This window comes from Aquila chrysaetos, chromosome 2 (genome assembly GCF_900496995.4).
Source record: "Aquila chrysaetos chrysaetos chromosome 2, bAquChr1.4, whole genome shotgun sequence".
Classification (NCBI taxonomy): Eukaryota; Metazoa; Chordata; class Aves; order Accipitriformes; family Accipitridae; genus Aquila; species Aquila chrysaetos.
In genome coordinates this window covers 40,618,444-40,631,016 of record NC_044005.1, presented here as the reverse complement: position 1 = coordinate 40,631,016, position 12,573 = coordinate 40,618,444, and the positions used below count along the sequence as shown (strand labels likewise).

The window sequence follows — 12,573 nt, the reverse complement described above, 5'->3', positions numbered from 1 at the left end:
AATTGTAACCAAAAAGTACAAATGAAAGGAAAGGCAAATGATAAATAAAAATAGTTTAAATGGTATTTCAGTTTGGGATAATATTTCATGTCTTATTTTCACATTTGATACTATAATTAAATGAATCTTTGTCTAGTGGGTTCTCTCAAGTAACAACTATTCTTTGGTCCCTTGAAGTAATAACTGCTATAAAGAAAAATGGCATAGCAACATTCTTTAATTTCATGCATTAACTACTAGAATAAATGATACATAATTAAAACCAAAAGAAACCAAGCTAGGTTTATATTTGCATTGATCCTTATGCTGAAAACGATGTAGTCAGGCTTGGTTAATCAAGGAGATAATTTCTCGGTTTAACCTCTTTCCCAGCGGGAGAGTCCAGTAGTTTCATGAGTATGATTAGAGATGCAGGAACAGTTCCATTTAGATCAGTGGGACATCTCAAGTTGATGTAGAACTAAGCACATACAGAAATGTTTGCAGAAAAAGACCTTCCACCTGAAATGCTTTGTTATGCTCAGTAAGTACTGGGGAAGAATGCATGGCGAGGGACTGCTACGCATTTTTCCAGCCAGGGGGACAGAGTTTTGTTGTCCCCTCTCCACTGTATTTTGTGATGAGATCTTAAAGCCAGAAAAGCCTACCATGGCCCACACCAGGTATAGAACATCACCTGTCAGTAACGATACATCATTGAAACCGAAAGAAGCTGAGCTAGATTTTCATTTTCACTAACATTTACACTGAAAATATTTGGCCAGCTTTACTTTATCATAGAGACTGATTTTGATGACCAAAACACAACTTTTACAAAGTTATCCTATCTTTTACTGAAGACTGCAGCAGTAGAAAACTTCCCCCACACCTAGTAATACTCTCGAAAAGTTGTATTATCCTCATTGCTGTAAAGGGGTCATTTTATCAGCTTTGAAAGGTACAACTTTCAACCACAGCATATAGTGGCTATGATACTAGAGTTACACATGCTCACAGGGCCTGTGCTAGCTCTCTTACTCACAGCCCAACAGTGGGAGTCTCCAGGGTATTTCGAGAGCTTCTCCACATGGTGAAGAGAGTCACAGCACAGCATGTTCCCCCGTGATTGTCTGAAAAAAAGGAGTAGATATGGCTACCTTTCTGCCAGTAGCATCCTCCTCTCCTGGTGCTTGAAGAAAACTCTGAAGAGCAGAAGCCGGTATGGCTGTGGCGGTTGCGGTGCTCAGAGGTAGGGCCAGTCCTTTCCTTTCAGTTTGCAAACCAACAGCGTTGTTGATCTGACGAGTAAGTGTTACCCCGTGGCACTTACTTCATAAATATTAAATAGTTGTTAATTACAAGAAAAAATGGAGCTGCTGGCTCAGGGGTGGGTGCCGAGACGTCACTAAACCGGTGCTTTTTCCCAGGAAGGCAGTAAAGAGGAGTGAGTGCCTCTCTCCTGGCTGAGTGCATGAAAAAAGCAAAGAGGTTTTCAGAGTTGTTCAAGGTAGGTTCTATTTTTCATAAAATGTTTAATTTAACAGTGACCTAGTTTTACAACAGCTTTCAGTGTCTTGGCTTTTCTTATCTCCTGTGTCTTAGCCTACATCATTAGAATAACAGAGCAATAGGCTTTACAGAATTTGTTAAAGCAAACTAAATAAGACCTTAGCTGGTGGATTAATTCTTCTCTCCTATTTTGTTTCAGGCAGTCATTATGGCACAATTTCTCTGTAGTTTTAAGGAGGTTTTAGCACATCATTTATGGTACATATTGTATTTTTTTTTTTAAATGTCAGCACAAAGCCCGTTGCTTATTTCATGGTACATTTTTGAGTATCAGGCTGTCGCAGCAGTCTTGAATTCCTCAGCCTTTTTACAGGAGGATCCTTTGGTTTGTAAACATTCAATTAACTGTATAGAATTGGTGGCTAGATTGACTGGCAAATTTGGAAGTTTACAAGCAGTACAGACTCATGCTAGCATTCAGCTGGAGCAAGTTGTGGGGTGCTGTTAATTTTGCTTACCTTACTTTACCTACCAGAAGGAAAAAGTTATTCTGCATCTTGTCATTGAGACCAATAACTGGCAGGTCAAGTGATACTTGCTCTCTCTTTTGCCATGCGCTACATACGGTAATCTCAACTACTGTTTCATGGTACCCCTCTGTGATTCCTAGCTTGTCTTTATGGAAGTATACTTTAAAAACTCTTAATACACTATAGTGTGTGCTATGTTCCATATGGATTCAGCAGGAAAAGGGAGCAATTAGAAAAATAGTTGATTTCAGCCATGCAACCCCAAAACACATTAGGTCTGCAGAAAGATTGCTCTTCCTTCTACCTCCATCTCGGAGACTCTCAGGAAATTTTGTCATGGGAGAGTCAAGTATGGGGAGCCTTGCTGTGCTGAGTCCTTCCTGCACACCCTTCTGTGGAGGGGAAGCCAGCGTAGGAGGTGCTGCCACATCTGCCGGGTTTATACGAGTGTGAGTGCTTTCTCTACAGGGAGAATTCTCCCATGGGGATCTCAGCCCACAAGAGGTTTCCGTTGATCCATGTTAACGTGTTTTGCAGAAATTGAACATGTCAGGCTGAAGAACGCAGGTAATGTATACTGCCAGTTTCTAAGCCATGAGTTAAACAGCATCAAACCGAATGTATACTTCTACACCTACAGGGATCACGCAAGCTAAAAGAACAAAGGCAACTTAACAGGAACCATTCAGAGCCAGTGTGCACTGGCCTTGTTGAGCTTCACTGAATTCCTCCCTTTGCGCAAAGGGATTTCAGCTGTCTTTGCAAACATGAAATTTGTGTCAGCTCTAATGCTTCTTAAATTTTGCGTGACTTCTGACAAACTTCTCAGTGACTTGTTACCATCACGAAAAAAACCCAACATGGCGATGAATTTCAGGCATAGAGGGACTTGTGCCTTGAATTTAGGGGTATCACAAAACCAAACCAAAAGTATTGAGTGTAATTTTTTTGTATAAAGCTAAAAATATCAGGACAGCATTAGTAATGGTCTCTCTGTTCAATTTTATCAATAAAGAACACTGTGGGAAAGCAAAATTCACAGTCTTTGCAAATACACCTGGGACAGTCCAGAAGACCTGGAAGTATTACACAGAGGTTTGTGTAAGAAGCTTTGCCTCATATTGTCTTACCTGGAGTCCCAAAATGGACGAAGAGCAATACAACTAATCAGAAGGGGACAGATTCCGTTTCCTCAATATTCTGGTTCTTGCTCAAGGATAGCAGAGGCACCCTTTTCTCTCCTGCCTTGGAAATCTCACATCTGAACAAATCAGAGCACTGGCTGAATGAGCAGATGAGCACTGTCTCATTCTTTCCTGTGCTAAAGGTGGGTCTTAAGAGGGGATTTTAGTTTTTTCTATAACAGGTAGGAATCTGCTAAGATCTCTCCACCACTTCCTTCAGTTCACCAGAAAATCAGTTCCTTAATATCTAATGATGTTTCTTCTTTACTGTCCTTTAGTCAAGAACAGCCTTCTGCCCAGACTCCATCCATCTGATCCGAACTTGTAAAGTTTTCCCGGACCAGGTAGAGCCTCCACTTCTGCCACGTTGAATGTCCAAGTATTATGAAAGCTCACAGCTCTAAGTGGCAGAAACGTGTGAATTCCCATAGAATTCAGGCTTCCTTCAGTCTTTACCTGCTGGACTGGAAAAGGTGCACAAGGAATACTTACTTTGAATAAATCACAACATCCTTGGCTATTTTCTTCTGCGATACTGCAAAAGTTTCCTTTGGATTTTTTGTGTTTGAAATAGGTTTTATGATGATTAATTACATAAGCTGTGATGGGAGCTGCTGCACAGTGGGAATGAGGAGCCTGAAGTGTGGAGGAAGGCATGAAATGTGTTTAAAAAAAACCCTTAAAACTAGCAAGATGCAGTATGTGCCTTTCATAGCCCTGATCATGCTGTTTGTATGCTATATCCCTCTCTCGCCACTATTTATCTGTGTCTTATTAAACTATGCATTTGTCACAGCAGAAACTATATCATCTCCTGCTTTTGAAAAAACATTTAACATACGGAAGAAACGGCAAACATCACCATAAAACATGTTTTGTTTCTGTACTTGGATGATTTATAGTACCCACCACCACAGTTCAAGTATCAAAATGCACGTCTGTGTGTTTGTGTATCTATATGTATTCACTTTGTGTACACACACGTTTTTATATATGAAGTCTTTTCTCTAATAGTTACGAAAAATTTGCAGTGTTGATGATTTTTCTAAATCACATGGTGCCACTTCTCCCTCTTTGGCTAATTTATGTAGCTAAACATCACAGTGCATTTTCTAGTTTTGGCAGGGGAGTTTAACATTTGACATTTGCTTTTGGTGAATATTCAGTTACTTAATTTTGTTTCTTCTTTTTTTTTTTTTTTTCTATTAACAGCAGTAAAGCCTGAGCAGTTAAACATTTCTACAATTTGAATAAGCAATTCCCTAAAACTCAGTTTCAAATTCAAGTGACTATTAATGGATTGCTTTTCAATTATTGTTCAGCTTGCCTCCTGCTGAGAAAGTACTGCACATGGAGGAGATCTGGCTGAGCAGGGGTCAGTTGTGCAGCACTCACTAAGATGAGTGGGAGGTGGGAGGCGGAAGGACTCAAAAACCAGATATTAGCCTAGGAAACCTGATTTTTCTAGGCTTTCACTAGGGACAGTGGGTAGATACAGCTGCAGATTCAAAGCTGGAGCATAGCTTCAGATGCTCAGAGCTGTGCCAGAAAGAACTTGTCTTTCTCTCTGCTGAGCACAGGACCATAAGGAGGTTTGCCTCGCTGAACTGCGGTTAACCTTGCCTAGCTTTTTGAATCTCCCTTGACTACAAAGCCAGGAATCTAGATGCCAGTTCTGGAAATGTCAGCAGTGTGAAATATGAGATGGATCCCAGGGCTCAGTTCTGGTCTCCTCTTCCACCTCTCTGACCAGAAGAGCTCCACCAGCAGCTCTCTCCTTGAAACGCACTCCTTACTTCAATACTCAGCCTGCTAAGCTATGATAATAGAGACTGATTCAGCCCGATTCAATTAAAACACACTTCAAACCATTCTGCTGTTAAACTAGAACATGAGAACACCACACTTGCACAGTGCATAATTCAAAATAATGCACGGGATCTATTTTAAAAAACACAGGTTTAATTATGTGTTTTTCTAATTATCCAAGAAGCTGCTTCAGATCAGCGTCACCATTAACACCACAAATCTTTAAAAGATGTAATACACTTCATGTCAGGATCTCAAAGACCATTATAAACGCTAATGAAACAGTGAGTCCTCAAATCCACTTGCATGTAAATAACTATGGCAGACATGGTTGAAATTCTGCCATTCTTCAACTGCCTGGGCTGAAGCCTTTAATTGTATGGACCGGCACAAGGCTGGCTCCTTATTTTCTATCTTTTTTTTTGTATATACATTTCAGCAAAACCAGTTTAACTTGCTCCAAGGAGATGTGATGAAAAAAGGCTTTTGCCCATGTTAAATATATTCTTATAAATGAATATGCCCATGTTTTGAGGCTATTGTTAAAACTGTATCAGGGAGATGGGCCTTGGTGACAAGGATATGCCGTTCTGTGAAAATCTGCCCAAATTTTGACAAGTTACGAAGTCTGAAATTTTCAGCTTGTTCCTGCTTACATTCTTAGAGATTGAAGGCTAAATTTCCCAGAAGCTGATTGCAGTGATGCATATTCAGAAAAGTATAGATAATTTTAACTAAACATGTAAATTACTCAGTGGTTTGGGGTTTTTTTCTGCTTCTTATTATCAAATTGTAGCACAGAAGGGGACTGGAAATCACTGAGTCTGTTGACTGCTCAAGGTAGGCTCAGCTATGCCTAAATTACTCCTGACAAGTTCTTAAAGACATTCAGTGCTGGAAATGCCAGGAAATTTAGTCTAGTGTTTAGTGAAACACTGTCTGTACAAAGTTTCATCCTAATATTGAAGATGAATCTCTCTTGTTAAAATTGGAGCCCATTATTTCTTGTCCTTCATCATGGATGTAGAAAGCAGATTATCACTGTTCTCTTTGGAGCAGAATTTCACATTTTTTTAAGACTTTTACCCATTTTTCCGTATCAGATTAGACAGCATCAATTTTCTTTCCTTACAACTTGTTTTTTCAATGTCTCACCATTCTGATTGCTGTCCTCTGGACCATCTCCAGCTGCTCCACATTTTTCTTGTGTCCACAAGTGTACACACCGCTCTTGCTGACACCTCACCAGCGCCAAACAGAGCGCTCTGCGCCTGCACAGACAGCCCGGGGTGACGTTCCGCTTTTTTGCACCAGCCCAGCATTATTACCTCCTCTTCAATTTGTGGTCTAGGATGCCTGCTAAATATTTTCCCACAGAATTGCTGTAAAAACAGTTCCTTGCTGTCCTGTGTTTCTGCAGTTTCTCTTTTCTGTCTAAATGTAGCTCTTATTCATATTGAATGCACCCACATTTTTCAGATCGTATCTGCAATTTATCAAGATCACTGAATTTTAATCCTGGCTTCTAACTAACTTGCAGTCTCTTGCGCTTGAAATTATCTGCAAATTTAATAATGATTCTCTTTGTGTCATCATCTAGCTCATTAATGAATTTAATGAATACTACCAGACCTAGAGCAATCCTCTGTGGAACTTCATGCAAGTCATCCTTACATTTTGACACTGAAACATCTATAACTCCTGTTTGAGTGTGGTCTGCTAAGGGAATGCAGCATCACATTTTTCAGTACAAATATTTACAAGTTCACAATTTACCTTCTGCAAAATAGTTGTTAAAACTTTTGTTTTTCTTTTTGCCAGGAAATTCTTTTATTAAAATATTAATGGGACTCAGATTTCAAAGGAGGTTGAGCAGAGGTGAAGCAAATTTCATGTTTCATTCAAATACTTGATTGTGGGAAATATCTTGAAGTGCACTTTTCTTAGCATTCACAGAAGGTAGTCACTCTTTTAGATACTGCCTGTCTGTCATTGTCCTCCCTTCCAAAAAGGTTTCTCAGATTTTAGCTCAGCAGTTGATGGCAATAACACACAGGAAAGCATAAATATTGAAACATGGAGAAAGCAAGTCCTTGATACTCCATTGGACCACCTCGCTTTGGGAAAAATCTTTGTATTTGCAGGGACTTAGAGACCTTATGCTACAGTTTTGCTCCTTTGAACCCCATATTGTGCAAAGGAATAATACCCTCCATGACAGAACATATTTAGAAAAGGCCCACAGATCAGCTCATGTGGCTGTGAGCTATAATCTACCCACACATGCTAAAAAAACAGAGCTCTTTTCACTCTGTTATAATCAGCTGGTCCTCCTCATCCTTTCAGAATATGAAGGAAAGTCTCTCTTGCTAGGTGCTCAACTATTCAGTTTTTGGAATGATCAGGAAAACACAAAAGTATTTCCAGTGTCTGTACCTCTTGAGCGGGCTGTGTCTTCCTTGCTTCTGCATGTCTGATACGTGGACTTTACAAACTGAATAGTTCTAAGTAAAATACCAAGAATCAAAAGTGTAGCAACCACCTTTGGAGATCTAGCCTAGCTGGGAGCTCAGATATCACCTTGAAATGACAGCCAAGCTTCTGTTCTTTATTAGATCTCATGCTTTTGTTTTGCTTTGTAGCTCTGAAAGCTGTCACTGAAGATGAAACTTTTACCGTCCTGTCCACATCTGCAAGGAGCTGCATGTTCACCCAGTGCCACCCCTGTGGATGCAGCCTCCAACAACCAGTCCAGCTCACCAGTCTACTGGGGTGAGGAGCACAAGTTCAGTATACAACTGATCTGAGAGGTACCTGCAACCAAAACGCTCTCTCCTCACCCATGTCCTGGCCACACATTCCCCGCACTTCCATCAGGTCGATCTAGTGACCACGTGGCTACAGGACAGGTCTATTTGGCTGGCAGATCTAATGGAAAACAAAGGCAACAAATGAAGATGACTCTGCAGCTGGAACAGGGGAGGAAGACTGCCTTTGAAAAAGGCTACTAGTTTTTAGCTCATTTTAGATGCAACACAAACTGTTACCTCTGCCTCCTTTCTGCATATTTATCTCCTTCCTACCCTCTAGCCTCCCCGCATAAGCCCCTGCCCACATGTTTTAAGTCGTCTGGCTTTAAGTATTTTCAGCAGTTTTCATTTTTAATCTACAGTTTAAAATCCTATGCTCCATGACAAAACCCAGCCTCAGCTCTTCCCTGACTTCTCTGGCAGTGCATCTTTTTAAAAACAGACACACTTGTTTGGTCTTTGCTAAAGCAGTGTGTACATTAATCTTCCAGTCAATTTCACAGTAATGTACATTATCAGAAATTAATTCCAAACAAAGCTAAAAATATTGTGCTCGTTCTCCAGCTCCGCCTTGAAGGACCATGTTATCTGATGGGAACGGTGCATGGACCCAGACAGTAGGACTTCTGTCCTACACAAAGTGACTGATTCACCTTATGACCTCTGCCAGGAAAAAAGTTAGGTCCTCCTCTAAGGCAATGTCCCAGACTTCCTCTATAGTCACTGGGGGGCAAGAAATTCACCTATTTTAGATTCAGATTTGGCGATGGGATGTGTTGCCTTTTGGAGTTGACACCATCTCTTCATTCTTTTGGGAAGGGCCTGGACAACCAGCTCAGACCAGCTGTTAAAGGGTGTGGGAGTGGGGGGAGAAGAAACTCAGATAATGGATTTTAGTCAGAAGAGACTTGTTTCTGCAAAGCACTCTGAACACTCATGGAAGTTTTGGACAAACCATTAGCCTTCAGGATTGTTTCCTAAACCTGAGGAGAAACCAAGCATAAAAAAAGTGGGCTGAACCATGGATGGCTCCCTTAATCCTTGGGGCTTAATGCTTCTTTTTTTGACATTTAATGACCTATCCTGTTACATATTTTTAAAGGAGAGTGGTAAAAATTACAAATGTTATTGCAACACCCTTATAGATGTCATGTAGGAGATCTCAAGAAAGCCAAGGTTTCTAGCTTTGCAGCCACCGTTAAAATGAGATCATGAGACCAGCAGTTTAATGCTTAACAGTTTTCATACACAGCAACACAAATTACTACGCTAGGTAAAAATAGGACTAGCTTCAAAGATACTTTTTGCATGCAGCATTGGCTGCAGGGATAGCAGGCTTAGTCTGTCATTAATATCAAACAATTTTTCTCTGTGACTGACCCTGCAGGTGAAAATTTTCAGTGCCTGTACACTGCATTGCTAGCTACAAACACTGGACTGTCAGGAAAGACTCCTGAAAAGGAAACTAACAACAACAAAGAAAATGTGAGAGACAAAAACAGAAGGGAGAGAGTCTAATCAAAAACCCAGTTTTTATCTTCCTGACCCCTTCTCCTGCTGCCTTAGACCATCCTATCATGGTCATGATATAATCCACTGTAGGGAGTTATCTTCCTAGTTTTCACCTGATTGTCTTAAAGCTGTTTTTTTCCCCACTGAAGTGTTACAACCCTGGCTATGCACCAGCATTTTAAAAAAGTTTCTTATGCAGGTATTCAAGTTTTAGCTATTGCAGTTTAAGAAGAAAACTTTGGCAAAATTTTAACAGCCTCCATTATCAGGGAGTTTCAAATACTTGGAAATTATCTGGTTTTAATATAACAGCTAGACCCATCTCCACATTGGAAGCATTTTTTGGTCCAAGCCAGATTAAGGTTCTAAGTAGCCTTAGGCAGGGAAAAATGGGAGGGTTATAGAGACCATGGGAATGTTGTCTAGTCTTAAGCTGCCCATTGTCTATCCCACAACTTTACACAGGGAACACTTCTACAACAACTGCTGAAAAATATCCAGAGCCAGTGAAAAAGAATGGAGAGTAAAATCCTATTTTCAGAAGTGGTGTGCCATCTGGTTGTTACCATACATGTAAATACTACCCTTTTACAAAAACTCCCCAGTGTATCACAGGTTTTACTCAGTCTCTTCTTCCTTCAGTGCTTCTGCCTTAATTTTAACAGGTACTACAGATTCTGAGTATATATATATATATGTAGGCTATCAGCACCTTGCATTTTGCCCAACCTCATTATTAAGAAGACAATTGCAATGTGCCCTTTGTAAGAAATGCACTTTCCTACTCGAACCTGTGCTTTCACAGACCTAGGACAGTGCATGTAGGCTGCTGTTTACTGCAGTTAACAGTCTCTGGAAATAAAGACCACAATGAATTTTGTGTGCCAACAGGATTCCTATTTCTCATTCTCTCTTTATTTGGGGAGCAATGCAATGCTGTTCACAATAATTTTTTCCTACCTTTTATTTTTGGAAAGAGGTAGTTCTGTTCTTAATTAATTCTCTCAATTGAAGCTCTGAAGGGCACTGTTCATTCATTCTCCACTGCCATGATATGCCTACTCTCCTCAGATGTTCCTCTGTCCACGTGCCCCCCCCCCCTCCACTACTCCCCATCACCAAGGGTCAGCTCTGACCCTCCATACCTGTATAAAAGCATGGCCTCCCATTTCTCTTTGCCTATACAGCATGTTAGGACTTCAGACAGACCATAGGAGCGTGGCCCAGCCTAGCCTTTCGCTTTCTGTTCATCACAGAGCATAACAAATGTGGAAAAGTTCAGATAAAAGGGGATGCCTGAACAGTTTTGTTGTTTTCTCTCTACAAGCAGTGTCCCATTTTTCAACCAGCTTTCATATTCTCATACTTGCCATGACTGTGGCACCTGTGTCCTGTAAGTTACTTCTTTCAGTGTCAACATGGAATTATGCATTTTTCTGAAAAGAAATGGGGAGACTTGCATCATGCTTACTGGAACACTGCTAACTCTGCTGATGCTGGAGCAACAAAACAGCGTGCATCTCAATTCTGGCACAAGAAACACTTACACATTCATTTTCTTTACTGTCCAGAAGCTATAACAGCATTCCTAAATACAGACTTGGGTCTAGCTTTGCAGAATTCAAATTCTGAATTCAGAATACATAGTTCATATATGAACCATGGCTTATAAATACAGGGTACGTAAATACAGTTCCTAAACACAGAATTCATAGGTCATATTCTCCCCACCAAATTACTACCTTCTGTCTGCAATGCTCAGCTGTACAGAACGATCCTCGTTATTCCTGCTTTCATCAGTGCCATCATTTCTTCAGGACTCGGTGAACATAAAATAATACTGGGATGCATAAGGGAGGAAAAAATGGAGTATTAGAAGCTCTTGTTAAACATTTATATTATCAGACATAGACTGACCAGTGCTAGGGACTGTTATGACAAGCATTTTTTAACAAAGATAACCAATTCTCACTCCGCATTGCTTACAGCCTGTCCTAAGACAGGCTCTCCTGCTCTCCCAGGCACACAAGCCCGAGCGTACCTGGCACAGCTGCCTCGTCTGCCCCAAGAAGGGCAGATGGATACCTTACCCAGCTCTCTGGACAAATGTGGTAATTCAGTCTCTGAAGTCTTTAGTGGTCTGGCTACCCAGGTACAAACAGTACAGCATGGGCATGTCCAGAACATATACAGATGAGTCTAAACCTCTTGTCTTTCCAGAGTATAAAATAAACCCTTACAGCGTATGCCCCTTTTCAGGATATATGCAAGTCAATATATCCTCTCCTACCACCAACCATTCCTCTCCCCTTGCTTTTGACAGAAAAATATCTGGATTGTAATCTGAGATGACACGTTGTTACAAATGAGGTTTATAAGGGACTTCAGTCAAAGAAAATTTCAAAGACTACTTTCCTGTAATAAGAACAAAAAAGAAAGGGGTAGCAAAATCCTCACATGAGCTTTTCTCACCCTCTCCCCTCCCATCTACTGGAAATGTACTTTTATCTGTCCAGAAGTCTGGATGGAGAGAGGACTCCAAGCCCCATGATGCAGGAGGGCTCTTTGAACCATGGTGAATTTTATGCTCTGTAAAAAAAAGTACCTGAAATTCTGTAGAATATAGACATGGAGTTTGGGCGTTCAGTTTTGGTTCAGTTCAGAGATGCTTCTTGCCCCAGATCCCTTCTCTGGCAGGTATAGAGACCCTCAGCATGTAGCTTCAGCTCTCATCAGTTACCAAAAGAGGACTTCTGGGATGTACTGATTTGTGAATGCTGTATGGGCTTTGGACTCTGAGGGGACATCTCAGGTTGATAAAATGCTAGAGATGAAGATCTCCTGGAGAACGGCAGCCTCTCAGCCTCTGTGGAAAGGTCAATACAAATACAGGCAGCATCTGCTGAGCTGATCCTCCTATCCTGTCTCTGTCTGCGGAGAGCTGCTCACTGAAGCACACCCTAAAGCAAGAAATTAATAATTAGAAAAAACCGCAAACCTCCTATGCGTTGTCACAGCTAAGTTGGAATTGGGACCTGAAGCCTCCCAAACTCTTGGCATCATGTGAATAACAAGAGAAGGGAAAATCTTTCAGCAGTCTCCATATTACCCAACACACTGTTTAATAACACTTTCCAAGGCTTTCAAGGAGGACGCATCCTGATACAGCCTTGCTTATGACTGCATCATTTGTGGTCATGCAGTTACTTAACTGCCCCAAGGAAAGCTACTGGGACTGTG

The 12,573-nt window shown here is 40.9% G+C and overlaps 1 long non-coding RNA gene across 1 annotated transcript; it reads right to left on the bottom strand.

Moving 5' to 3' along the window:
- On the bottom strand, positions 1 to 12,205 carry LOC121233888. The gene is made up of 3 exons (XR_005934226.1): positions 11,939 to 12,205; positions 11,076 to 11,173; positions 1 to 1,442 (listed from the first exon to the last, which is right to left on the bottom strand). It is a non-coding gene; the product is annotated as an uncharacterized LOC121233888 (long non-coding RNA).
- Positions 12,206 to 12,573: the final 368 nt, after the last annotated feature.